Genomic DNA, 27,793 nt, shown 5'->3' on the forward strand with positions numbered 1-27,793 from the left:
ATTAATTTTTGTATATGTGATTTTGTTTGTTTCCTTGGAGCTTATCTCCCCGGGCCTCTACTGAAAATGGACATATATCCAGTTAGACTAGCCCGGTCAACAAATGTAAAATAAATAAATAAATAAAAACATCCCAGATGGTGTTTATCCCAGTCCTTTCAAACACCTACAACATAAGAAGTCAGGCACTGTGGAAGGTTAGCATTTATCTGGCTTTGCTAACTTCATGCTAGATTTATTTAGCATGATACCTTTGTACTCCATCAACATGAGGTGTAACATAAACTCTACAAACAGTGTATTGTAATTATGGGCATCGTGCCTTTAAGAAGACTCATATGTAAGTGTCACAGGTCACATTAACTACATGTTGACATATTTCTTCACAGGGTCAGCACCAGAACCAGTTGCATGTTGTGCTGCACCACAGCAGGCTAATGTTGATAGCAGAATGGATGTCGACAATAATGCTGTGACTGTCATTGTCATGACACAGCCTCAGGACAGTGGCCCACAGTCGTAAAGTTTACTGGCTGTATCTCAACCTCACAACAGCTAGATAATTCCATAGACAGTGACAGAAGCTGACACACTCAGCATAATGAAGAAATGACATTACAGCAAGAGGGGATAACATGTAGCTCAACACTTATTCTAGTGCATAGCCTGAACCTCTTCATAAAGAGACTAACCTTTGAGATGGTGCTGTAGCCACAGTTATGCTTGTACACAGGGGTATCAGGCAAAGAAATGTTTCATTGTTAACTCCAGAGACCTGCAAGGCCTTGTCTTCCTAGCAGCAGCCGATGTGCTATGACATTGTTCAGACCCTGGTGACTGCTACTGAGAATCAGGTATAGATGTTTAGAGTACTACAGGGTACATATAAGGAAATTCCCCTGTATGTGGGAATGGTGCAGGCCAGGGACATTGCCATAGTGATCCTCATGTGCAACATGATTGCACACATGCCATCCATGTCAGCCTCCATACACACACTACTAAGGATGTGCCAGACACACTTTAGGACACAACTGGATGTGGATGAGGGATTATCTGTATGCATGGTGGAGGAGTAGGTTGGACACCCCATATATTCCATGAAATTGCTGCATGTATTCATGTTAATTCCAGTAGAAAGCAGTTAGGACATATCAGATTTCCACAACAAAAGTAGAACCTCCTTCTCAAGGTCTAGGTCTTGCTGCACTGTTATGTTAATATCAAGAGGGTGTCCTGCATCTAGTATATCCCATCATCAAAGCAATACAGCATCAAGCTTACATACCAGCACTTGCTGATGACTGCCAGGACCATCACTCACACTGTCTTTAAGAGACATTGTGTATGATATCATAGGTTCATATGTTAGTACTAGGCTAACTGCCCTTGCAAGCCATTGTAAGCCTAGCCAATTATCCCTTGTGAGACTCAAACCACCTTGTGTTTGTAAGGCAAACACCTTAACCATTAGGCCACCCTCCCAACATATATCTTCCACACCTAAGTTAGATTTTGACCGTCAGTAACCCAGAACTTACTCAACCAGAGGGCACTTTGCAGATAGGGTAAATGCTGTAGTTATTCCTTGTACCTAAAAGAAAGGAAACCAGCAAGGACAAAAAAAGCAGCAGCAATGACATACTTCATTATTGTAAGGCAGCTACCATTCTGTCAGCAAGTGAATGCAAATTCAATAAATCACACTGCAATGAAATACTCACACTAAAACCATAAATATCATTCATAACACCTGCTTTTCTATACTTCATTCAAATTCTTATCAGTATAACTATTACTTGTGCCACTGAACACTATAAAAATGATAAAGGGTAATATTGACATCCCCCAACTTATCCAGGCAAAGTCAAAGGACTTTGAGCAGGCCAAACACTAACTCGGAGAATATCTATGTCTGGGATAGGACAGTGATAAAGCATTCAACAGCTCCCATAGGGTAACATCTTGTGCCTTGGTTTGAGTGTGTAACCTGTGTTACCTGGAAACAAAATAACAGGGAATGCATAACAAAACAGAGAGTAATTATTCAATATTACTTATGCTACTCTGTAGATACAGAAATAAGTGTGGTTAACAACATTAGAATAGTTTCCACCTACTATATCGGTACCCATGAGGAATCCTACCATACTGGAAGAGGCAGTGTAGGAAGTTTGTGTGCCCAATAACATAATCTTGGGCACTTCCAAGATATAAGGTCAACACATAGATGATGCACCCCCATTTATAACACACTACCTGACTGTTGATAAAATGGTAACCCTTCCTTTTCTGATACAGCTCCTTCCATACTTCAGAGGGGGGCCCTGATAGCAACATGGGTATAATCTGGTACACCATTGTCAGGAAAGCATACCAATTATTTATTTATTTTATTTTACATTTGTTGACCGGGATAGTCTGACTGGATATATGTCCATTTTCAGCGGAGGCCCGGGGAGAAAAGCTCCACATACCAAAAAAGAGACAGTACATACATCACTGAGTGATAAACTCAGGCAGGCATGTTTAGAAAAATATAGACAAAGAATACAGGCAGATATCAATATACACAATGTGCAGACATTACATCTGATTGGCAAAGACATATCAGAAAATTTGAACATAGAATACAATCAGATCTCATAATTCACAATGCTTAGACATTCAAATGCTATGAGACATAGATACTTGGCTAAACAACAGGTTGGGTAGCAAGACATGTATTAGTAAAGTTGTTAGGTTTAAAACAAGAGTACAGCCAATGAGATGTGAGGTATTTTTTGAGTTCTCTTTTAAATAGTGGGTAGTGAGGTTTCCTTGGTAATGGTAGTCGGGAGTAGATTCCAGATTTTACCAGATGAGTTGGCAAATATAGCATCGCCTGCAAAGTTGTTGGATTTTTGGGCCAGTATCATTAGTTTATCAGCTGAGCATAATGGCCTGAGGGCACTATGAGGGGTGAGAATATTTTTGAGGGCAGGGGTGTTATCAAGTTGAAGGAGTATTTTCTGTGCTACTATTAGCTGGTTGAACTGTAGAAGGGTAGGAAACTCTAGTCATCCCAGTGCTTTGAAGTTCTAGCAATGGTGGGTCCTAGAAGCCATGCCAGTAGCGAATCTGGCTATATGATTTTAACATCCTGATAATTTGTTGAGATCGGTTTTGGATAGGTTGGTGAGTACAGGGGAGGCATACATAAGGGTAGAGAGGAGGTGTGATTTTGCAATAGCTACCCTAGCTAGGGGGGGTGAGGAAAGGTTTGGCTCTGTACAGGGAGCCAAGTTTTTTGTTGACTGACTTAATAGCGTGATTGACATGTTTATCAAATTTACGGTTGTTGTCTATTATTACTCCTAGAAGCTTTGTGTGATTATCGGGGGAGATAATGGTGTCAATGCTAGATTTGATGTTGAAGGAGGGAGGAGAAATTCTACAGTTAGGGGAGAAAAGTAGTAGCTTGGTTTTCTTAGGATTTAGAAGCAGGCAGTGATTAGCTAGCCATGTTTTTACCGTGCTGAAAGTGGTCTGGGTGAGGGTTAGAAGTTGTGTAGGAGAGGAGACAGAGCATATTAGCGTTGAGTCATCTGCATATTGGATGTAGGTGGCTCCTGGGATGGTGGTGTGCAGATCATTGATAAAGATAGAGAAAAGAAGGGGACCTTGTATTGACCCTTGTGGGACACCTAGGGTTAGAGGAAGTTGGGATGACAGCTTGCCCTGCCATAAGACAGCTTTCTGTCTACCATTTAGGTAGGAGTGAAACCATTGTATTGCGCGTTGGTCTAAACCGATGGTTTGTAGAGTATTGAGCAGTAGCTGATGGTTGACCACATCGAAAGCTTTTGAGAGATCTGGGAAAAGTGCTGAAGATAGTTTGTTGTTACGATGAAGATTGATGACATTAGAGAAAGATAGAAGAGCCGTGGTGGTACTGTGGGATGGCCTAAGGCTGTACTGAGACTCGGCGAGCTTTCCGTTTTGAATAAGAAAGTGCATGATTTGTTTGTGTTTGCATCTTTCCATGATTTTAGCTAGTGGTGAAAGAATGGCTTATGGCTATAGGTCTAGAGTTAGATAATTCTGTGGAACTTCCTCCTTTATGACGAGGTATAACATGTGATATTTTCCATATTGCTGGGATGGATCCTTCTGATATGGATCTGTTGATCAGAATAGAAATGGGAAGTGCTGTGGCATCAGCTGCTTTTTGAAGATATTCAGCTGGGAGGTGGTCGACAGCTAGTGTAGTAGGTTTTAGCTTTTTGAGTAAGGTCTGGATCAGGTTGGTAGGTACAGTTTGAAAGGTAAACGTGGGTTGGGTGCTGGGTGGATCAGGGCTAGATGTGCCAGAACTGGCATTTGTGTCCGATGGAGGGAGATGGGTAGCTAGAGACTGGATAGTTTCAGTAAAGAAGGAGTTGAAACTGTTTGCAATTTCCACAGGGGATTTATCAAGGGCAGCTGATGGAGTAGGAGTGGTGGGACAGCCTGGGTGGAGAAGATTGTTAATACCAGCCCAGAACTAAGAAAAACAAAATCCAGGAAAGGAATACAGAACCAGAAAAAGTTGAATTCTTTATTGAATTTCAGCAAAAGACATAAAACAAGCGCTTTCGCTCGGTAAATACAGAGCTTTCTCAAGTTAACACTGAAGTACCAAAAGCATCCTTAAATAGTATCTTCTAGGTCACATGGTAAATTAATTAATGCAATTAATAAACGAACCAGCATGGAAAACTAAAACAGTGCTACAATATTGTAAATATATCCATTGAATCCTGGATAAAAAATACATGAAAAATTCTTCTTATAAAAATGTTAATACAGACTCAATATAAAATTAATCAATACTGACATTTGGAGAAAGAACATAAAATGGAAATAAAAAATGAAAGTTTGACTAAAATACATAAATAGTTGAAAACCTAGAAACGGGGAATGCCCTATAGTAATAAATAACCCTGTAATTACTGATATGCATAAAGGATAAAAAATATATATGATGAAAACACGTGAATATAAATATAAAATGTGAAATTACAAGGGATGAAAAGATGGCTGTAGCATATGAAATATGTTAATAAGTAAAAATAGTTCTATTATAAACGGGCCATCCTCAGTTGCCAGCCCAGAACTTTTGAGGTTTTAGCTGATATTTATGAGTTTTAGTAGAAGTAGAAGGCACACATGGTACTGCCTCGGTTCTGTGAGGATACTGGGAAATAGACATGCTGATCCACATGTGTCAAGAGTATGTTGAGGAAACGATGAAGTATCCTCAAGGAAGAATTCTGAGAGATACCCAACATGTCTGTAATTTATTTCTGAAAGATTCCCATGGCAAGTATACTGAGTGCTGAAGACAATGTATTCTCCCAGTTCCCATGTGTGGGCCATTCAAACTCATCAAAGTCCATGTTGTATCCCTGACGACTCTAAATCCCTCCCATTATTGCTGTACATCAAAGTTAAGGTGAGTAATACTTTGTCTGTATCTTCTTCTTCTAAGCTGCCGAGCAGAGCTCTGTGCACTGGATTTTGGCAAAATTGAAACAAGTGCTTGCAGTGGGATATATCTAGACTGGCTAGGAACAAAAGCATCTTCACAGAATACAAAGTGGAGTGGAATTGCTTTTTATAAGTGACTTACACACAAGCACTTGTGAATCAAAAAGCGACTATGAATTTCATAAAGGAGCGAACAGCATCCTTTGGTCGTATCTGGCACAGCACCCTGTTTGCACAGGATAGTCACAGATTTTTCAAGCATTCTTCATTTACTTCCCATTAGTCCCTCATTTGCATATATTTTTTCTCAAACTAGTTCCAAAGCACAGCTTCTCTCCCTAATGCCCCTTAAGCTGCATTTGTTTGCAGCCTCGCATACACCCACTTCACTTATGCATAATGACTATGAAAATCACCCTGTATTAATAACAGCAAGGAAAACTATGACAAGTCACATGTTCAGTGTTTAACGTGAATGGAACTATATAGCTCAAGGTGGAACAGAACCATAGTAAGGAGAGGCCATGTAAAGGTTTAGTGGTATAATTCTAATATTTAGTGCAAACTGATGTTCCAGAGTCAGGGTATTGACCTAAAAACTGTACTTACTGTAGTGGGGTAGAATGAGCATCATGCTGGGGTACGTGATACATGTCATAAAGCATAGACTAAATGCTCCACACACATGCTTCACATGCCCAAACAACAACTACATGGTCATGGTTAAATCTAAACCTTTTATCAGTGCTAATCAACAAAATATATTTAGCTGACTGGATAACATAGTAATAAGGACCCTGTTGTAGCTTTAAGTGCACATTCAGCCATGTGAATGAAAGTTTAAAAAAACAAGAAATAATTACTGTTTTCAATATTTTAAATTATCTTATGGTGAGCATCATCTTGCCACCAGAGCTTGCCTAGTGCCAACCCTCTCCTGATGTCTGTTGAACAATTTGAAATCTGATCTGAAAAAGGTTCTGTCTGAACTCAGGCTAAATGACTAGGCTCCCCTTACCTATTTGTAGGTGAGCTCAAGCTAAATAACTAGGCTCCCCTTACCTGTTTGTAGATGAGCTCAGGCTAAATGACTAGGCTCCCCTTACCTGTTTGTAGGTGAGCTCAGGCTAAATGACTAGGGACCCCTTACCTGTCTGTAGGTGAGCTCAGGCTAAATGACTAGGCTCCCCTTACTTGTTTGTACATTGGAGTTCACCGTTATGTGAGACAAGTGTTCTCTATACCCAGAAAAGAAATTCCAGTACATCAAGAACTGTGCAGTGTGTTATCAGGCACTAAAGGAAACCCATCTGTATGGGTTAAATGGAAGGAAACATGGTCAAGGGAAGTGACTGCTGCAGTTGAGAGTAACTAATAAAATGTGTGAAGCACGGATGATTAAGGGTAGATTATTAAACACTATTATAGACATAGGAATAATTTCCTAGTGCACTGAATTATGGAAATGTTGTCTCTTTTTTATTAAATACTATTCAGTGATATTTTAGGTCAGTATATTCTATCAGAGGCATTCTGTTAACTTACAACTAAATGTGATCATTTAAAAGTTAACAGCCTAACCTCTCTTCAGGTTAATTTTTCTGTGTTTAAATATGTATTTATTTTGTGTTCAATTTCAGTTTCCTTGACAGGTAGGAGTACATACTGGACACACACACACACACACACACACACACACACACACACACACACACACACACACACACACACACACACACACACACACACACACACACACACACACACATTCATTTTCACAAACTACCACATTTTATCTGTCAGCATCTGGAGTACTTACTGCAAAACTGTCTCTCCATATTTGTATAGGTTTTCTCTGTTTCTGCACATTCAGAAGCTCTGGTCAACAATTGCATTACCCACCCACTCATATGAATAATACAAAATAAAAAAGAATGTCATCTTACTACCAAAGACATCTTCCTAGTCCAGATACAAATCTCAAGTTACAGCCAAAATCTGAGTATTTAAAATTGTTGGTTGAAACCAATTTATTGCATGGAAGGGTAAATGCACTTCAAATTGAGTGGGACGTTTGTGCAATAAGATAATTACTATGCGGAATGCTGGTTGTCTTTGCTAAGTAAATGTGAGTGTTTAAAAGTAATCCTTAATCTAGGTATGCAGTTCTGGAGCACGGTGTAAGACAGAAAAAATGGTGAAACCCCTGAAGGTTAATTCTATGATAGGTTTTGCTAACGGGTTTACTGAATTTTCAGTAAGAAATACACGTTTTTTTGTTAGGAAATAGATTATGTGATTAGGATCTGCTTTTTGTCTGAACTCTGATTAAAGAAAACAATAAGAAGTGACCTGTTGTAATTACTGAAGTCATTTGTCTAGCTATGTTTTGCAAGGTTCAAAGAGGGTTTATGTGAGCTCTGTTTATCAGTCAATAATGCAAATATCTAGAAATCTTAGTGTGTAAATAATTTTAAATGAACCCCCGAGGAACAGAGAGATACAAGAAATTATGGCAGGAAATATTAAACTAAAATATAAAACTGTACAGTTAATGTACCCAAAAATTTACTGTTTGCTGTTCCATACCAAATACAATACAGCATAAAACACATCTTGACATAGGTGAGTAGCTTCTAAATTCTAATATATATAATATGTGTATTTTAACTGATCCTGCAATACAGATCTGAGGCCAGATCACGGTAAACTACAGCATGGCCAGATTAAAACACAAGCAGCTGAGGTAAATACTAAACAAGCACGTGTCTTTGGTAGTTGTTACGAGGCCATGCGGACAAACAGGAAAACTACATTGCCAATGTATTGATTTAGAGTAATATATATACAGTATGTAATGGGAGTATAGTAATATATATGCAGAGAAACGTTCTATGAAAAGACAAACACCAGGAATGGCTAATGGTGGAGTGTAGAAGTTTTAATAGAGCAACACAAACCACAGAGATGGATAGAAGATTACAAAAGGATCTACTCACAAACCAAGGGCTGTAAAATGCAATAGAGAACGGAATATGACAATACAGTGAAGAGTCGATTATCCGAACATCGATTATCTGAAACATCAGTTATCTGAACACAGCCTTCCAAAGTTTTCGGGCAGAAAAAATGATAAAGTCTGAATATGCAAACATTATACCTATTTGCTTCTGCCTGCTTTTTGAGCTTGTACTTACAATAATATACTGTGCCATTTTGTACTTATAGTAATTTTTTTTTTTTTTTATTGTTTAATGTTCAACAAAAACATTTTTAGAAGTTTTTTATCTGGTTCAGTTATATGTTTGATTATACGAACAGTTTGATTATCCAAACTACCCTAGGTCCCAACTAGTTCAAATAATTGACTCTCTACTGTACTTAACTATGGCATTATGTGAAACTTAGACAGCTGTGATACAGTAAAGTAATATGATATACTGACCGTCATCAGTCCTGACAACCTTTGATCAGTGTTCTTGTATTATAAAGTGAATGTCATTTAAAAAAAGGAAAATATGAGCCCCTGAGGGGAGTTGCCCCAACAACTTAGACCATTTGCATTACACCTTCAGTTCCTTAACAAGGAAAGCTACAGAAGCATTCATACTGCAAGTGTCTGAAAACATGCATTTCACTGGAATGTAGTACACATGCAGAGTGATAGCAAGAAAAGAAAGAGTGTCCAGTAGGGATTTAATTCCGTGCTTTTCTTAGTGGAGTTCTGTGTACAGTGTATTAGCAAGGGGAGCAACAGAAGCATGTATATGATCATAGGAGGCTAATGGCCCCAGGGCACTTACAAGCCTAGCCAAGTTCAACCCATGTTCCCAAGGGTGTCTGGTTCAAGCAGATGCTAAAATCAGCAGCTATTGTCCCTATCCAAGAGGGACACAGATGGAACCCCCAGGGTGAATTTCCAGTTACCCATCCAATCATCTACATTATGCTTAAATAAATCCAATGAGGGGCTTTAACATGAATAAGAATCTTGTTCCAAAGGTGGGGTAACCTCTGTGAGACAAATCTGTCTCTCCAGCAAGTTCTGTTGATGTCATATACCAGGTTAAAGTTCTTTGAGCGAGTGACCTGTATGCACATTTGACTTGTGAACATGCAGCATTTCCATTAAAGCTGGGTCAGAGATTGCTCTATACGCAAGACACAGGTCGGTCACCACTGAGCAGTCTGTATGACACAGAGTAAAGTGACAATGATTTCAGTCTGTCCGCATAAGACAGATTTTGAAGACCCTGAATTTTCTTTGTAAGGAACTTTTGTGGTTTCTCCAATTGCTGCAGGTGTTTGAAAAGGAACATATCAAAGGGAACATTGTACTCTATTATTGGCTTGACGAAGGAAGAGTACAAGGGGGAGTTATAATCTCTTTTTACGGAGGCAATGCCTTTACTTATGAAATCAGCAATATAAAATGCCCTTCTTACCACTGGTGATCAAAGTTAAGGTTGCTGTCAACCTGTGTGGCCTGATCTCTTACCACTGACTGTGTGCTTAGGGTATTAGGGTATTGCTATTGATGTGGTAGTTTGCAAGAACGTCACCCTTGCTGAAGGGGATGATAGTGCATTTTTTTGCATTAAGTTTAACACTATGACTTTGGCACCAGACATTAGTCTGCTGCGTAAGACCTTCTTGCAGGATGTTGACATCACTAGGGGTTTTAATTATTGCTCCCAGTTTGCAGTCATCATCAAACTCTATCAGCCACAGTCCTTTAGTTTTAGTCTGTAAGTAGATTCCAAACAGAAGGGGTCCCAAAACCTATCCCTGTGGAGCACCACTGGTTATGGGTCTGCTAGAGGAGGTGGAGTCACCTATTTTGACCATATGAGTTCTATCAGTGAGCCACTTTGCAACCCACCTGACAATATATGGGTTGATACCAAGCTGGGTGAGTTTATCAATGATGCCTGAGTGGGGGATTGTGTCAAAGGCCTTGGCTAAGTCTATGTAGGCTGTATGCATAGATTTGCCCTCATCTAGGGTTTGGTGACTGTGTGAAAGAAGTCCACCAACTTTAACAGGCATGCTCTCCCCTTGACAAACCCAAACTGGGTGGGGTCAAGTGTTTGGAGATTATATCTTTGTTAATAAGGTCCAATATGAATCATTCCATGGCCTTGCAGATAAGGCTGTTCAGGCTAATGGATCTATAGTTCCTGGGGTCCATGGATGCGCCCCCTTTGTGCAAAGGGATAGAGGTAGCTGTTTTCCATTCCAATGGGATGAAGCCAGTGCTTATCCTGTGATTGAAACGTGTGCCCAATGGTGATGCTACTTTCTGTTTAACCCATGTAGAGCACAGCCCAGGATGTTGTCTGGTCCCACAGAGGCTGTATGTTTGGCCTTGGAGAGGGCATTTAAGACCTGCTCCTTGGAGATACTAGGTGGGAGACAAGTGTTAGAGATGCTTTGGGGGTATATGTGGCAGTGACAGGGGAGAAGTATGCTGAGAGAGTCAGAAAATAGACATTTTCAGGTAATGTAGCAAATGTGCAGACTTAAAAATGAACATTGTAAAACAACATACAACCCACAACCCACGGGGATTGAGACCTGACATATAGTCCAATGACACTGTATATATGACTTCAGGAATAAACTGGATTATGGAAGTGATTAGACTGCAAGCATTAGCCTTACCGTATTGCATATATGCATGGTACAATGCATCAATGCTCAGCTTATTGGAGTGAATCATAGCAATATCTATAGGGCATGACATGGATTAAACTTAATTTTTGCCAGACTACAATTATTTCCATTTCTCGTTGGTTATATATGGACATCGACGTTGTTCTATGAGACCTATCACACAATGTATGACTGGAAAAAGATTATTTTGTTTTGTAAGCCCTTTTTGGGTATTTGTGTGGTGTGTTTATCATTTTTTGTCATGATTAAATGTTGGAAATGGGAGTATAAGGCAGAGAAGAAAATGGGAAGCAATAATATTCAGCTGTCTGTGAATCTGAGAGGTAAAGTTAGCACTCTGTTTTGTGCGGGGGGGGGGGGGTCAGAAGCCCTTTTGTTATTATTTTTTTTAGAGAAGAGAAACTTGGGAAAGGTAGAAGTGACTGATGGGACCTAGACTGACACAATGAGGGAGGGAAACACAATGGTGAAGGAGACATCAGAAAAACAGAGGAAAGACAATGGTGAGGGGAGGACTGTACAACATGTAAGGGTGGGCATGGACATGAAAGGGAGGGAAAGACCAGGTTGGGACATAAGGCTGGGTGTTCACAGACAGAGTCTCTGCCAGCTTAGACCCAGTGGGAGATTTTCATCATCCTTGGTCCTTGCTCTGGGCAGTGATGCAACTCAACAATTCATGAGAGCATGGTCTCCATGTAGCCAATGTGGGTGGGTATCCAACCTCCTGTCTATTATCACCCCCATAAACTGTTCCAGCACCTGACAGGAATCAAACATGTAACCTCCACTTGCCCTGGTATCAGCAGGTACCACTGTACCAGCCTCCAGTGTAGGACTGACTGACATAGGTAGTCCAGGCATGGCAGGCTGGGAACTGGATGTGCTGGGTGCTGCTGGGTTGGTGGTCGTGGTGGTGGCTTTAGTGCTGCCACCTGTGGGGAGATAACAGGTCTTGCCAGTAGAATAGGTGCAGGTTCATGCAGTTCGGCATATAACAGTAAATCAAATTGATGGAAATTAAAAATAAACCAAATAAATGTATGTGAAAGAAAGCACAGTTACAAGGCAAGTGGGGAAGGAGAAATACAAACACAGTGATGCCAATAAACTGAAACACGACCAAACTAGGAAAAAAAACAGGCTGTAATCCCTTCACCAGAACGTCGCCTAGACGAACAGACCAGAAAGGCACCAATTTCAAAATAAAACAACAGTGAAACGAAAGTGCTACTTAGAGCTTTCACCTTTAATAACCAAAGGCATCATCAGAGTAATACAAAATAACATATACACTGATTATATAGGAACTACGTCATACACACACCTCCCATTTGAACCAATACTGTTTCCTAATAACATTACAACTCATACAAGTTAATAAAAGTTAATAAAAGCTGCTTTATACAAACACAAATAGAGTTATACTTAAACATTCTAATAGCAGTAAACTAAATAAATATATATTAATAGATATAATATTTGTAATAGATGAATACAAGTAGATGTTATACTATTCTTACCACCAAAAATTGTATAAAAAATAGGTGTACTCAAAACCGCAGGTCTATATAGATATGAAACTAAACATTTATAATTCCAGTACATATATGCAATAGTAAAAACCTTAGTAATATTAAGCAAAAAATCATGTTAAATGCAATAAGACCTTAACTTTAAAATACTAGCAATAGATATATGATCATTTATACCTGGAGGCTTGGAAGCATCTAATCTTAGTTGCCATAAACATTCTTTTACTTCCAATAGTGTTTTAGTGTCGTCCCCTCTTTTATAGTATGGTATCCTGTCAATTACGAAAAATATAAATTTATTAAAATTGGTACATACACGACTGTGCAAATATAAAGCATTAGTAGATTTGGCATTTTTAATATCTCTTGTGTGTTCCTTTATCCTCAAACTCAAATTTCTGATTGTTTTTCCTATATAAAATGCAGGGCAGCTCAGACATGTAGCTGCATAGACCACCATCTTAGTGTTGCAATTAACATGTCCTGGACACCTAATACTTCTATCAAAATTACTTATAGTCACATATGGCCCATTGTTGATAAATTTACACACCCCACATGCCCCACACTTATTCATACTAGAACTTTTAAACACACTAGCTCCCTTATCAACTTCTAAGGGTTCCTTTAAATTAATACCTCGACTATAAATGATATTTGGATTAATACCTAATATAGAGGTGATTTCATTATTAAACACACTCATCCACGTATCTGTTAAAATCAATCTAATATGATCAAACAAATGATTAAATGGTAAAATCATAGCATTTCTAGGTTGGTCTTCGCTAACATTGTTAACAGGAACTTCATTAACATATGTTTTAAGTAGACCACCTTTCAAAATCGGCTTAACGGTAGTAGGCCTTTTAGATACTACCTCAATTCAAACTCTGTGCAAAATGTCAGCAGGGTAATCCCGTTCTTGAAACATACTAACTAAGCTAGTAATTTCTTTTTCAAAAAGGTTGTCATCACTCACTAATCTTGAAAGCCTTACCATTTTATTATATTCTTTTTTTGAAGTAAGGGGTGGCAACTCTTGAAATGTAAAAAGGAATTCAAATATGTCTTTTTTCTATATATTCCTGATTGTATTGCATTCTTTTCTTTATCATACATTAACAGAAGGTCTAAATAATTACACTTTTCTTTGTAAATATTGAAAGTAAACTTAAGATAGGGTGTAGTGGCATTGAGAAACTCAATAAACTCAACAATCTCCAATTCAGATCCCTTCCAAAAGATCATCAAGGAAATGCAAATATAACTTTATATTCTCATTAAATCTAGATGTAAAAACATGTTGCGTCTCCCAATCAGCCAAAACTAGATTTGCATAAATTGGTGCACATTTGGTACCTATGGCAACTCCCGTGGTTTGCTTAAATAATTCACCGTCAAATGATAAAAAGTTATTCATCAAGACAGTCTCTACCAGATCAACTAAGAGACTCAGTTTAACTCTATGGAAGTTACTATTTTTAGTTAAACACTTTCTAAAACTTTCCAAACCCTGTTCATGTGGTATAATTGAAAATAGATTTATAACATCAACCGTGACCATAGTAATTTCCTCATCTAGATTAATGCTGTTAATAACTTCCAAACAATGCCATGAGTCTCTAAGTATATGTGGAAATTTTTTCAAAATTTGTTTACAGTAGAAATCAACATAAGTGACCAACGGTTCAGTCTTCGAGCCTTTTGCAGAAACGATAGGTCTAAAGGGGGGATTTGTAGAATTTTTGTGAATCTTGGGGATTCCAAAAATTTTTGGTGTAACAGGAAATTCTACAAACAAATACTCATATTCTTTTTTGTCAATTATACCCTCCATTAACCATTCATATAATAACCAATCAATTTTTGCATAGGCCCTATTGATCTCATTCTTAGAGACTCTAGTATAAGTACTAGTGTCGTTTAACAAATTAAGCATACTATTGTTATAATCAGTACATGACATGATAATAACTCCTCCTCCCTTGTCAGATTTCATTACTCTATAATTTTTGTTGGTCATCAATTCATTGAGGCAAAACCTTTCTCCAGAATTTAAATTGTCTTCCATGTTCATCTTTCTATTGAGAACTTTCCTAATTTGCGTCTCACACATTTCCTCATATAGATGAATAATGGGGTTCATTGCTGGAATAGACACACTAGGCCTTTTCAAAGTGATACCTCTATCAACCCCCCAAGTTGGAAATGTTGGAATTTTTTGAAAAAAACAGCTTAAGATTTAATAATCTAGTATACAATTTCAGATTTAGTAAGACTTTTGCTACATCGTACCTAAAACTGGGTACAAATTTGAAACCTTTTTTGAACAATGCCAAATGATCTTCACGTAACTGTAATGTTGTATAATTATGAATGAGCATGTTGTCATAATTAATGCATTTATATAAAGTCCCCTCATTCATTTCCCCTTCTATATCACTCAAAATGATTCCGCTTGGATCCAATTTTTCACTGACATCAAAATTAAAACTAGTCACAAATACTTAAAGAACAAAAACTATCATTGGTGTCAGTGATACTTTCTAAATTAAAATGTTCGACCATAAAATCATTACCACAATCATGTTCATTAGAATCATTATAAACAACAACAGATCGGTTATTCACAATATCTATATCAGCTTCTGGGTTGAAGCCGAATTCAAGATTTTCAAAAGTAGACTTTAATATCTCCTGTTGTTTCTTTGTGACCATCTCCACCGAACTGGAGACCTCTGCTGCTTCTCTCTGTATTGTTCCTGTTGGTACACTACCCTGTTGCGCTCCCAAATTCTCTCTGAACGTCGAACAGGGGGATTCTCTAAAAAAAGGTTCGTTCTCAACGTCACTACATTCATTATTTTGATTATTATCAGGTGCTGCCCTGTAGTTGATTGGCCCTTGTTGTTTAAGGGCTTCATTTCTATTATTGGCCACTCTAAGCCTTTTAATACTATTCTTATATTCTTTAAAGTGTGCAAATTCTTTTTTATTGGCATAGTCTCTACTGTCCCTATTTAATTTTTCAGATTTTAAGGCCAGCCCCCTTTTTACATATGCATCAGTGTTCGAATATATTAAGTCAAGTTTACTTTTATTCAACTCAAATAATAAATCATTTGTGATACTATTGTTAATCTGATCGAGTTCTTTTTTAAGCAGTTCTATGGTCCGGTTATTGTTACGGACTATAATGCTTAAAAGTTCCATACCTGTTCGATTAAAAAAGGTGGTCAACTCATGATATCCTTCAGATCCAAATTCAAACCCCATCGGTAGTTTGAGGAGCCTTAATCCCTTAGGCACTTGCTGTAATTCTATAGATCTCTCAAGGTACACGTTGTCCATCTGCAATGATTTAATCTTCCTAAGTTTCGTTTCAAACATGGCCAGTTGTGACTTAAGTGAACCACAGTTTGAACTACTGGTGACTCCTGCAGCCCAATTAAACGATGGTGGGGCTAGCATTGTATCTAAATTGGTCGAGCAACCATTGCTCTTATATCCGTTGGAATGCACTCGGTTGTCAGCTCGTATAGAATTTCCAGGATCTGGTCTCACACTTTCCAAAGGGACAGGCTCATTAGAAACATTCCCTTGCGAAGTACCAGGAGGCGTGTGCAAGGTATATAACAAAACTTGTGAATCAGTTAGAGAAACATCCGTCGCATTATTTGGATTGTTGGAATCTCGGTTAACATAACCCTTTTCTTTAAGAACATATAAAAGTTGTTTGGTTAACTCAACATATTGAGACATGAGTGCCTCCATGGTCATTCAAAAAGCCCAGTTCTTAGTCCCATGGTCTCCAGGTAGCCAATGTGGGTATCCAACCTCCTGTCTATTATCACCCCCATAAACTGTTCCAGCATCTGACAGGAATCAAACATGTAACCTCCACTTGCCCTGGTATCAGCAGGTACCACTGTACCAGCCTCCAGTGTAGGACTGACTGACATAGGTAGTGCAGGCATGGCAGACTGGGAACTGGATGTGCTGGGTGCTGCTGGGTTGGTGGCCATGGTGGTGGCTTTAGTGCTGCCACCTGTGAGGGATAACAGGTCTTCCCAGTAGAATAGGTGCAGGTTCATGAATATAACAGTAAAACAAATTGATGGAAATTAAAAATAAACCAAATAAATGTATGTGAAAGAAAGCACAGTTACAAGGCAAGTGGGGAAGGAGAAATACAAACACAGTCATAATTGCATTATAAAGTATGTTGATAATGAAATAAAGCATAACAGACACTCCATAGTAGTACTTAAACAGGACTTTCATCAAACTATGTGTCTAAATATAAGATATGGAATGGGCATAAGCCAAAATCCATCCTCACATGCAGTCTGACATACAGAATGTTATGGCCAGAACTATTTATGAAGACACCAAATTTCTGCTTGCGGCCAGTGATACAATTTCTGTTTTTACAATAATAAAAATGTGCACATACAAAATAAACATGCTGATCACACATTCATACATCCATCACAGGTGACACACAGGGGATGGATACTTCTGCTGTATATTGTGAAATACTACTTATGGACCTTACATATATGGACCATGTAGTGATGTATCGATATTAATGGATAACAAATATAGTTTTCCATGACAACAGAACTTTGTGGTGGGGGTGGAGTTGAACCTTTAGCCATCCTAATAATGTAAGAGCATGCAGATTTACATGAGGATCTGCTTTCTACCTACACAGGAAGAGGTATGCAGAAAGGCACTTCTAACACTGACAGTCATACTATTAGTACTAACAGATGTGCTACTGTTGTATAAAAGTTATACATAATTCTTTTTGATGCCTACAACTGTTCCTATAAAAAGAACATTTTTTATCACATTCTTATTACAGCCTGTATACTGTCCCTGGCACTGTGTTAGGTAATCTAGTCTGCTTTCTACCTCTTCCTTTCAATCTCTTCAGGGGTGAGAGATATAAAAAGGGTATAATGAAAAATTGGGTGGAGGCATGCAGTGGCAGGTTATTTATTATGCTAAAAGATGTTCTACTTACAGTACTGAGGTGGTGACTGTCCCCTAACCACAGCCTCCCATTGGCCAAGGAGGTCAGGATTGTGTTGACTCATGTCACTATAGTGGTCTTGGCACTGTTTACCCAAGCATGGATTCCCAGTAGCACAGGTGACAGCCGTGGCTGAACTATTACAGACATCAGCCTTATGCTATGACCTGATACAGCCCTCTTATAGGAGCCTCCAGCTGTTTTGCTTATGTAGGATGTCCAGACAAATCTTGGACTCCTCATACCACCTCTGTACTATAAAAGCAGTACAACCCTCTCTTTCTTCAGCCATAATGTCTCACCTTGAAAGATCTCAGGAGAAATAGCACAGAATCAGTGCCCAAGATAGTTCCCCATGTGCCCCTTCTTCTGCACAATGATGAACACTAGCAGTCATCTCCTTTGCAGAATGCATGGCAAACTAATAATATATAGGTATGACATCATTATAGTTACAATGATACTTCAGGGTGTGAAACATGGTGGTCATCCACCCTCTGTCTGCTGCTGAGAATACATGCTCTGCAGCATCTCCATCTTCAGATGATTAATTATGGGATGACAAGTCTTTCCATCCTAACATAACTGGCTTCCTGCATGAGTACAGAGCTGCCCACAGAGGTCAGGGATGTGCATGGCATCGTGTAGAAATAGATGCGTTGCGTGCCAGGTGTGTTTGACACACAAACTGAGTGATTCAAAGACAGTAATGAGATGAGCCCTAATTAGCATCCTCATCCTGCCCAGATAGGTTACTCTACACAATGGCAGGCAGACAGCCGCATCATGCTAATGAGGAAATTATAGAGCACCCACATCTAGCCAGAGTGGTGATTCATCCAGTGCACTTCCTGGTAGAACCAGCTCCATTCCTCATCTATGCAAATGATAACTCTGCCCTGCCATTTCTACATTATTATTTGCTTTGCCTAAGTGTACGCAAACACTGGTGTTTTTTCTTTCCATATTGTAATACTATTTTTTTGAATATTTATAGAAAAAAAATTCAAAGACATTACATAAAACTTATTGAAAATTATGCATTTCAAAAATAATCAACAATATTGTAAGGAGTAGAGATATATCAAAAATATGTTACAAACAGAACAATGAGAAAAAACAAAGTAAAATGCTATATAGAATTCAGGAACGTATCCTTTTGGCAATTCATAGTAGTAATAAGTAAAACTCATGTGATTAGTTTAATTGTAACTATAAAGGAAAGAGAGATTAGGATTGGTTAGTATAAATGGGCGAGGAGGTGATAGGAAGAGGTTATGTAAAGTGGTAGAGACAGAAGGATAGCCAGGTGAAGATGAGTAAGTGGTGATGGGTAGAGAATTTGTTCAGATGGGGGTGGAGAAAAGTAGAAAAGTAGAAGGCATTGATGTTCAACAAAGGATTTAGCATGAGCAGATCCATGAGTTTGATGGGTGGTCTTTCAGAAGATACTTGAAGAAAGAACGGTAAGTAGCCCATGGAATAGAATTCCATTTTTTGGCAAAAGAGTACCAGTATAAGCTTTTTCCAATTGCCTTTTGAGGTTTGTAGATGATAAGTTATTTATTATTAGAACGAAGCGGTGTGTTTGGGTTAAAGGAAGGAGAACTAGAGCTTAGTGCAGGACAGGCACAGGGTTCAAGAACAATGTTGTGGACAGTAGCCAGTTGTATGAAGTCCAGGCAGTGGGGTAGTTCAAGACAATTCAAACTTTTAATGATCTTGCAGTGATATATATCATATTGTTTATTGGCAGCAAAGTTAGCAACTTTGTTGCAGCGTATTTCAAGTTCAGCTTTTAACAGATACCTGCAAGTTGGTAAGGATAGGGGCACCATAAAAGAATGAAAGAAGGCTGTGAGTGGTTGCTAGGGTGGTTATAGCAGAGTTAATAAGAACGTTCTTGTGTCTATAAAACATGCCAAGTTTCTGGTAATTTTTTTTTATATTATTTTGAACGTTGAGATTGTCATCAGTTGTCACACCAAGCAATTTTGTATGGGATACAGTTTCTATCTCTATGTTGTTAAGTGAGATTTTGAAGCTCTATTTGTCCTTCAGATGTGCTTTGGGGAAGAATATGAGTAGGTTTGTTTTTTGGATGTTGAGTAATATGGGCATTGTGAAGCCAGTTTTCAACAGAAGTGAAGGCTTCTTGTGTGAATTCAAGAAGATGCATCAGCAATGAAACAGCAATACTAGAAATCAAGGTGGAAGAACTGAGAATCTCTCTTAAAACTTGGATAAACAATCCTTGGGAAAAAAAATTATTGCTCTTATTGAGACACTAAAATTGAACTCAAACTAATTAAATGTGTAACTTTATACTTTACCGATTGAATATTATAATATTTTTTCTCTCATTTTTTATTATTAACTTTTTTTTTATTATTATTTTAGTGATATTTGTTCAGGTCAATTGTACATAGTGTAGGGTCTATATTATAATCTCGCAGTCTGACAATATCGAATACGATTTTGTCGACATGAGAATAGTGAAAACGCACTACATTGAACATTTAAACGGAAAATCTCCGTAGAGGGAGATTTCCGTTTACTTCAATGTAAGGCCTTCTCGGAGTTGGTATATTTAGGTAGGGGGTGTGGGGGGCCTACACACTATTTATTTTTTTTTTAATTTAGTATTTTTTTTTGTTTCGATTGTTTAAGACTTCGATTACTAAAGTTCGATCTTTAGTGATTCGAAGTTTTAAACCTTCAAGATTATAATATAGACCCCATAGTGTCTATAAAGGCTTATAATACTTGTTTTCACTGATGATTGTAATGTTAAATATCATTATATTTGGAAAATAATAAAAATTATTTGAGAAAAAAAAGAAGATGCATCAGAGTGTCAGATGAGCATATTAGTCTTGAATCATCAGCAGACTCAAGTGATGCTTGCCTAGAAGAGGTATAAAAGTCATTAATGAAAATGTAAAAATGAAGTGGACCACGAATTGGGCCTTGGGGTACACCAGTGGTAATGGGGAGGAAAGGAGAGAATGTATGTTGCAATCTAACAGTTTGCTGTCTGTCAGACTGGTAACTTTTAAACCACTGAAGTGAAAGAGGGGATAGGTAGAGATGGTGCAGCTGTTGAAAGAGTTTGCTATTGGTATGTGAGACGATATCAAAGACTTTGTCAGAACCAGAAATATGGAAGAGGTAAGTTTGCCAGAGGCCCTTGGGAGGGTGGCCTAATGGTTAAGGTGTTTGCCTTACAAACACAAGGTGCAGGGTTTGAGTCTCAAAAGGGATAATTGGCTAAGCTTAAAATGACTCGCAAGGGCAGTTAGCTTAGTACTAATCTACGAACCTATGAACCTAAGTAGTTGTACTATGGCTGGATCAGAATCCATTCTGTGTACTGGTTAAATGCTGTTCTGAGAAGAGATGGTGAAGAAGCTGAGTGTGGATACATTTTTTCAAGGATTTTTAATATGAGGAGAGAACTGCAATGGGACAAAAGTTTGAGACTTCTGTTGAGTTTCCTCCCATGTGCTGTGGGATAGCATATGATCTTTTCCAAATAGCTGGAACATAAGATTCCTGTATGCATCTGTTGATTAAGATAGCTACTAGGTAAGATATGGCTTCTGCTGCCATCCTGAGGTATTCAGGTGGGAGGTTAAAGTTTAAGTTTTTTTTTTTTAGTAGATATTGTTACAGGTTTTGGAGTAAAGTTATAAAGACATGTGTCTGGAGCATTTCTCCCCGGGCCTCTGCTGAAAAGTGGCTTTGTTCCAAGTCAGACTTTCCCAGTAAACAAATGTTAAAGAAATCAAGAAAATAAAGTTGTTAGCATTTGTGGCTAAGGATTGTTTGAATTCATAGTTTTCAGAAGTTAATGCAGTAGTGGAAAGGGCAGTTGGAATATGTTATGGCTTTGTTTAGGGGAGGGTGATGTGTTGTTGGTGGGGGCAGCAATGGTCTCTGTAAAATATTTATTAAATGTAGTCTCTATTTTGAGGGGAGAGCAGGTTTGAGAGGAATACAGATATTTTTTGAGCCAGAAGTGAGTAGTGTGCTAATACAGGAACAGAATTTGTATGGATCATTTTTATGATTAAATCATAATTGGTCATAGTATTGTTTCTTAGCTTTATATATTTATTTTTCACCTTGATTACAGAGTTCTCTGTATCACTGAAAGTTTTTCTTTTTTGATTTATCCACTCCATCCAAGCCTTGTCTCTGGTATACATAATAGTTTCATAGTTTCATAGTATAGTACTAGGCTATATGCCCTGGGGCATTTGTAAGGCTAGCCATAGTGATGTGGCTTTTGCCACCCCATGAAATGGTACAAAAATGTACAGAATAAATCTAGAATACTGTGCCTCTGTCTAGTAGTGACACAGTGAAGGTCCCCTTATATAATAGAATTAGTTTACTGTGTCCCTGTCTAGCAGTGACACAGATGTGACCCCTGGGGTAAACTTACGATCTCCCATCCACTCATCAAGATTTCTCTTGAAGAGAGTCAGTGAGGGGCTCTGCCTAATATGAACTGGGATCCTGTTCCAAAGCATGGGAAGCCTCTGGGTTATGAATCTATCCCTCCAGCATGTCCTATTCATACTTGTGCCGAGGTTTAAGTCTTTAGCTCTCGTGGTCCTGATGGATTTGGATTTTGTGAGGTGGAGCATGTCCATCAGATCCAGATTGGACATGGCCTTGTATCGCCAGGCAGAGATCACCTCTGAGCAGGCGGTATGCTACTGAATAGAGCTGAAGTTTCTTTAGTCTGGCAGAATAAGACATATGTTGGAGACCCTTGATCCTTTTGGTGAGGTACTTTTGTGGTCTCTCCAGCTGTTGCAAGTGCCGGGTGAGGTACATACCAAATGGGGCATTGTACTCAATCATGGGTCTGATGAGGGAGGAATATAGGGGTACAATGACATCCTTGGATCTGGATGTGAAACCCTTCATGATGAGGTGTGCAAGGTAGAATGTTTTTCTAACCACTTTGGCAACGTGGGTGTCAAATGAGAGGTCGCTGTCTACTTGGGTCCCTAGGTCTCTGATTACTTTTTCCATACTCAGTGGGTTGCTGTCTATGTGATAATTTGTGGGTACTTTGTTTTTTCCAAAAGGGATAACTATACATTTTTTGGCATTTAGTTTAAGGCCGTGACAACGGCACCAGTTGTCCGCTTAAGTGAGGCCTTTTTCTAGGATATGTGTATCTGCTGGTGTATCGACTATGGCACCTAGTTTGCAGTCATCTGCAAACTTTGTCAGCCACAGCCCTCCCATGTTTGCTTTAACATCTGAGAAATAAATGCCGAACAAGAGGGGTCCCAGGACAGATCCCTGTGGGACACCACTTGTGACTGGCTTTGAGTCTGACATTGCTCCAGCGATTTTAACTTTATGGGTTCTGTCCTTTAGCCAGTTTGCAACCCATCTAGTGACATAAGGGTTTACTTTTAAGCTGTTTAGCTTATCTATGATGCCTGAGTGGGGTATTGTGTCGAAGGCCTTAGCCAAGTCCAGGTATGCTGTATGGACTGCTTTGCCCTCATCAATGGCTCTAGTGTCTGTTGCGAAAAGACAACCAGGTTTAAAAGGCAGGATCTGCCCTATACAAAGCCGAACTGGGTGGGGACAAACATCTGTAGGTCCTCTATGTCTCCGCTTATGAGTTCCATAATGATTCTTTCCATAGCTTTGCAGACCAGGTTAGTCAAGCGTATGGGGCGGTGGTGTCCAGGGTCTGTAGAGGCACCCCCTTGTGGAGTGGGACCACTGTTGCTGTACGCCAGTGTTCAGGTACATATCCCAAGTAAGGCTAAGGTTAAATAGCATTTTTATGTGTGGGTTTAGCTCCTCTTGAGTTCATGTAACACGCACCCGGGATACCGCCAGGTCCCATTGATGCTGTGTTTTTTGTTTTGTTTAGGGCGGTTCTCACTTGGACATCTGAGATGACAGGGAGATTACATTCAGCTGGGATAAGTATTTCTTCTTTTGGGGGTGAAGGAGGCGAAATTTGCACTGAACCTGTCAGCCAGTATGTTAACAATATCTGTGGGTTCTGTGTATTTTTGTTGTTGTGAACCAACTCTGAGCATATCTGAGGGTTTCCGCCCAGGTTTCTAACATAGCTGAAGAAGGCTTTGTGGTTATCTTTAGTGTCCTTAGCGATTTTTCTCTCAAAGTTTGCCTTGGATGTTTTTATGAGAGAACGTAGTTTTCTGCTAATGTTGATCAGAGATGTCTTCCTTCATGGGATTTCGCTCTGACGTGCAGTAGCTTCCTTCTTTTGTTATACAATTTGTTTATGGCTGAGGTCTACCAGACAGGACACTTACATTTGGTGGAGAGGGACTTGGATTTGTTTGGGATTGCATGATCCATGCATTCTTGGAGATGTCCATAGAAAGCATTTGTGAAGGATTCGGCATTGTGGGATGTGGTATCCACTGGCACAGTGGGCTTAAAGGATACCATCTCAGTCTTAAGAAGAGTGAAGTCTGCTTTTGAGAAGTTTTTCACTGTGGTCTTTTGTGCTGGGGTGGAGGTGGGATATGTATATCCAGGGTGATTAGTTTGTGGTCAGATCTCACTAGTGAGGGGTATACTTCCGGTGTGGAGCATTTTGTCCCCATGTTTGTGATGATCAGGTCTAGTATATTATCTCCCCTAGTGGGAGAGGTGACTAGTTGTTCCAGTGCATTTGAATTTAAGAATTCCAGGAACCTTTGGGCTAGGGTATTAAGGCTAGAATAATGTACCCAATCTATGTTTGGGTAGTTGAAGTCTCCCAGTATGATGGTATTTTGTGATACATTCATATCCTCCAATGTCTTCAGGAAGGCTGAGTGGGGTTCTTGAGATTGGGAGGGTGGTCTGTAACATGCTACCAGTTGTATAGCAGTTTTGCCTATGGTTAGTTGCACCTGTATGGTCTCTGATGCTTCATGTGTTGCTACTAACCTGGAGGTGTGGGTGTCCTTTATGAATATGGACACTCCCCTCCTTTGTGGTTCGCCCGGGTTTTGGGGCCGAAAAGCATGATACGAGGTATAGCCTGGTAGCGCTGGGGTGCTCTCAGGAGCCTTGAACCAGGTTTCAGTTACTGCACAGATGTCGATGTTCTCCATGCTGAGGAGTGCATCAAGTGCCTGCATCTTGAGATTTAGACTTCTGGCGTTGAGCAGCATTACCCTTAGTTTTTTCCATTTTTGTTTTCTAAGGAGGTGGGTTTGTCTTTTGAGCCTTGCCTAAAAAGGCACTATGGGGGTGGCAAGAGCCTTAGCCAATATCCGGAAGCCCAGTGGTGACAGGTGTAAGCCATCCCTTGCGAAGCATCGTGGCTTGTCCAACATATCATCCCAGGCAGACAGACATTGGATCCCCTTAGAATGACACCAGTACTTGAGCCAATTGTTAAAGCTGATCATCTTGTCTTTGTATTGTGGTATCATTCTTGGTGAGGGCAAGATGCTGCTCAGGGTCAGGGTCATACCAGCCTGGGCTACATAATCGGAGAGCTCCTCTATGTCTCTTTTCATGTAGTCCAGGGAGGTACGTCTCAGGTCATTCACACCAGCATGGACAATGACGGAGTCATATTTGTACTTGCTTTGGAGTGACCTGAGTGCATGTGTTATGTGGCGGATCCTAGCTCCCGATAGACAGCTCACAGTCACCTTCTCCTTGTTCAGCCTGGTCAGTGGGACATCAGTGTGTCTGACTATGGAGTCACCTATTACTAGTGTATCAGGCAAGGTGTTTGGCCTTAAGGGCTGCGATTGGTTGACACACTGATTTATTAAAGTATGTGTTGCATGTGTTTTGTTTTGAGGTGGTGGATTTTTGGATGTCTGCTTTGGGACCCTCTGTTGTTTTGGTAAGTTTTTTATTAGAGCCTCCGAGTATGTCTTTGTGTTTTTATGTGTTTGGTTTGCAGTTGTGGTAGGTCTATGTGGGACTGGGATTGTTGTGTGTGTGGTTGCCATCTCCTCCTGTCTGGTCATGCCAGTCCTGAGTTGAGAGAGTTCAGCCTCCAGTTTGGCTATATAGTTGCATCTCTCACATGTATTTGTGTTTGTTGGGAGGAGGAGAGGGTTGTCTGTGTACATGAGACAATTGTGGCATTGTCTCAAGATGCCCAGATTGACCAGCTGAACTGGAGACGACGCCAGTAATCTACCACTCGACATGCTAGAACAGTATAAGGGAGTGGTATACCTTTAAGGAAAGTGGGTATTCACAGGGGTGGTAAGTAGATGTAGTGCTTTACTTAGTACGAGAGTGCTTACTTAGTACAGAAGTATTGAGAACAAGTGCTAGGCTTATAATACAGCGAGTAGTCTGGTTATACTAAGAGTAGAGCTTCCTTAAGGGAAAATTTGAAGAACAGACTTGGCGGAGCCAGAAAAACTTTAACCTTGTTTAACCGGCGCTGCGCTATACGCACAACCGCACAAAGCCGTGCAAACTCGGATTTTAAACAGTTAACTACAAAAGAGCTGGAAATGGTCCCAAACAACCAATTACTACAGCTTCTTGTGCTGAGGTCACTTCCCCCATGGACAGGTAGGCTGCTCAAGGCTCCCCACTCCCACTGGTGAGCAAAGAAACGTCCTTCTATCCAAGTAAGGTAATGGACAACACAGGAACTACACCACAGCCCAGAATAAAGCAATGCCTGTAAACTGGTCTAAACTAGTCGAGGAAGGCGGGAAAACAAGGATTATTTTTTTTTTTTGGTAGAAACACACAGAAAATGCAGAAACAGTGATAAATTAGTTACACAGGCTAGCACACTTTAGTGGGCAGCCTCCACAGTTAAATTAAACAAACAAACAAGCAAACATTCGATCAAATTCGACTAAAATGTAACTTTAAGTGCAGATTTTAAAATAATGCGGCAATCAGTTAAAAAACAGTTCAGGCTAGTTCAAGGTAAGCTATAGAAGCTATTTCAAGTGAAAAAAAGCGTGGATAGCCAAGGGGAGTGCTATACTTTTACTCTTTTTAGACATAGAGTGTCAAGATTATTTATGATGTTTAAAAAAGATATTAAACGTTGTACCTGCATCATCTAATGGCAGAGGTTTTAGTATAGACAAGTTGAAGGACCTTAAGTCACTGTTAAATAAGTCTTTGTTACATTTTATGAGATTCCTGGTTAGTTTAAGTTGGTGAATACTGGGGTGATGAGTGGTAAGTCTGTCTGTATGCAAGGAGATGGTCACATAAGGCGTTAGGATAGGTTCAACTGAGATTATATTTAGTGGGGTCTGAGACTAAAATCCAATCAAATATTGTACCCTTAGTGCGTTTGTTTTATCTAGTAAGTGTTTTGATTAGTTGAATCAGACCAAATAGATTTATGCAGGATAAAGGACTCTCAGAGATTGCATTTTGCCAGTCAATATTGACATCACCCAGAATGATTTTTTCAAAAATAATAGTACTACTAAATACCCAGGAGAGAAAGTCCTCAAGTATGGATTGGGTATGTTGTTTCCCAGGGGAATGTAAATTACAAAAATATAGAGTGTATTTTTTAGAGTTTAGCTTTAAAAATGTTATAGGTGTTTTGGCTTTGCAAAATCTGGGGACAAAGTTGGAATAGGAGGAAGAGATTAAAGGAGCTGGGGTACAGTAGGGTGACTCCTCCTTTTTTGTGTGGTTGGTCAGTCCTCATAATGTTAGAGTCTGGAGGTAGTACTTCTTTATCTTTCATATTGGATTTAAGCTATGTTTCAGTGATGGCTAGGATATCTTGGGAATAGAATGATAGCCAGGCATGTAGATCTGTAATTCTGTTACAAATATTACAAACATTTGCTTATTTATTTTTATTTTATTTTACATTTGTTGACTGGGATAGTCTGACTGGATGCATGTCCATTGTCAGTGGAGGCCTGGGGAGAAAAGCTCCAGTTACGCATATATATATATATAACAAATTAAGATGCAGACAGACAGCTCACAGAGCCCATTCAGAGCCAATGAATTTTACAGAGTATGGTACTGAGACAGTAAGTGTTGTCTTCAC

The sequence above is a fragment of the Protopterus annectens genome, chromosome 4.part0 (assembly GCF_019279795.1).
Source record: "Protopterus annectens isolate FY-2018-M chromosome 4.part0, PAN1.0, whole genome shotgun sequence".
Lineage (NCBI taxonomy): Eukaryota > Metazoa > Chordata > Ceratodontiformes > Protopteridae > Protopterus > Protopterus annectens.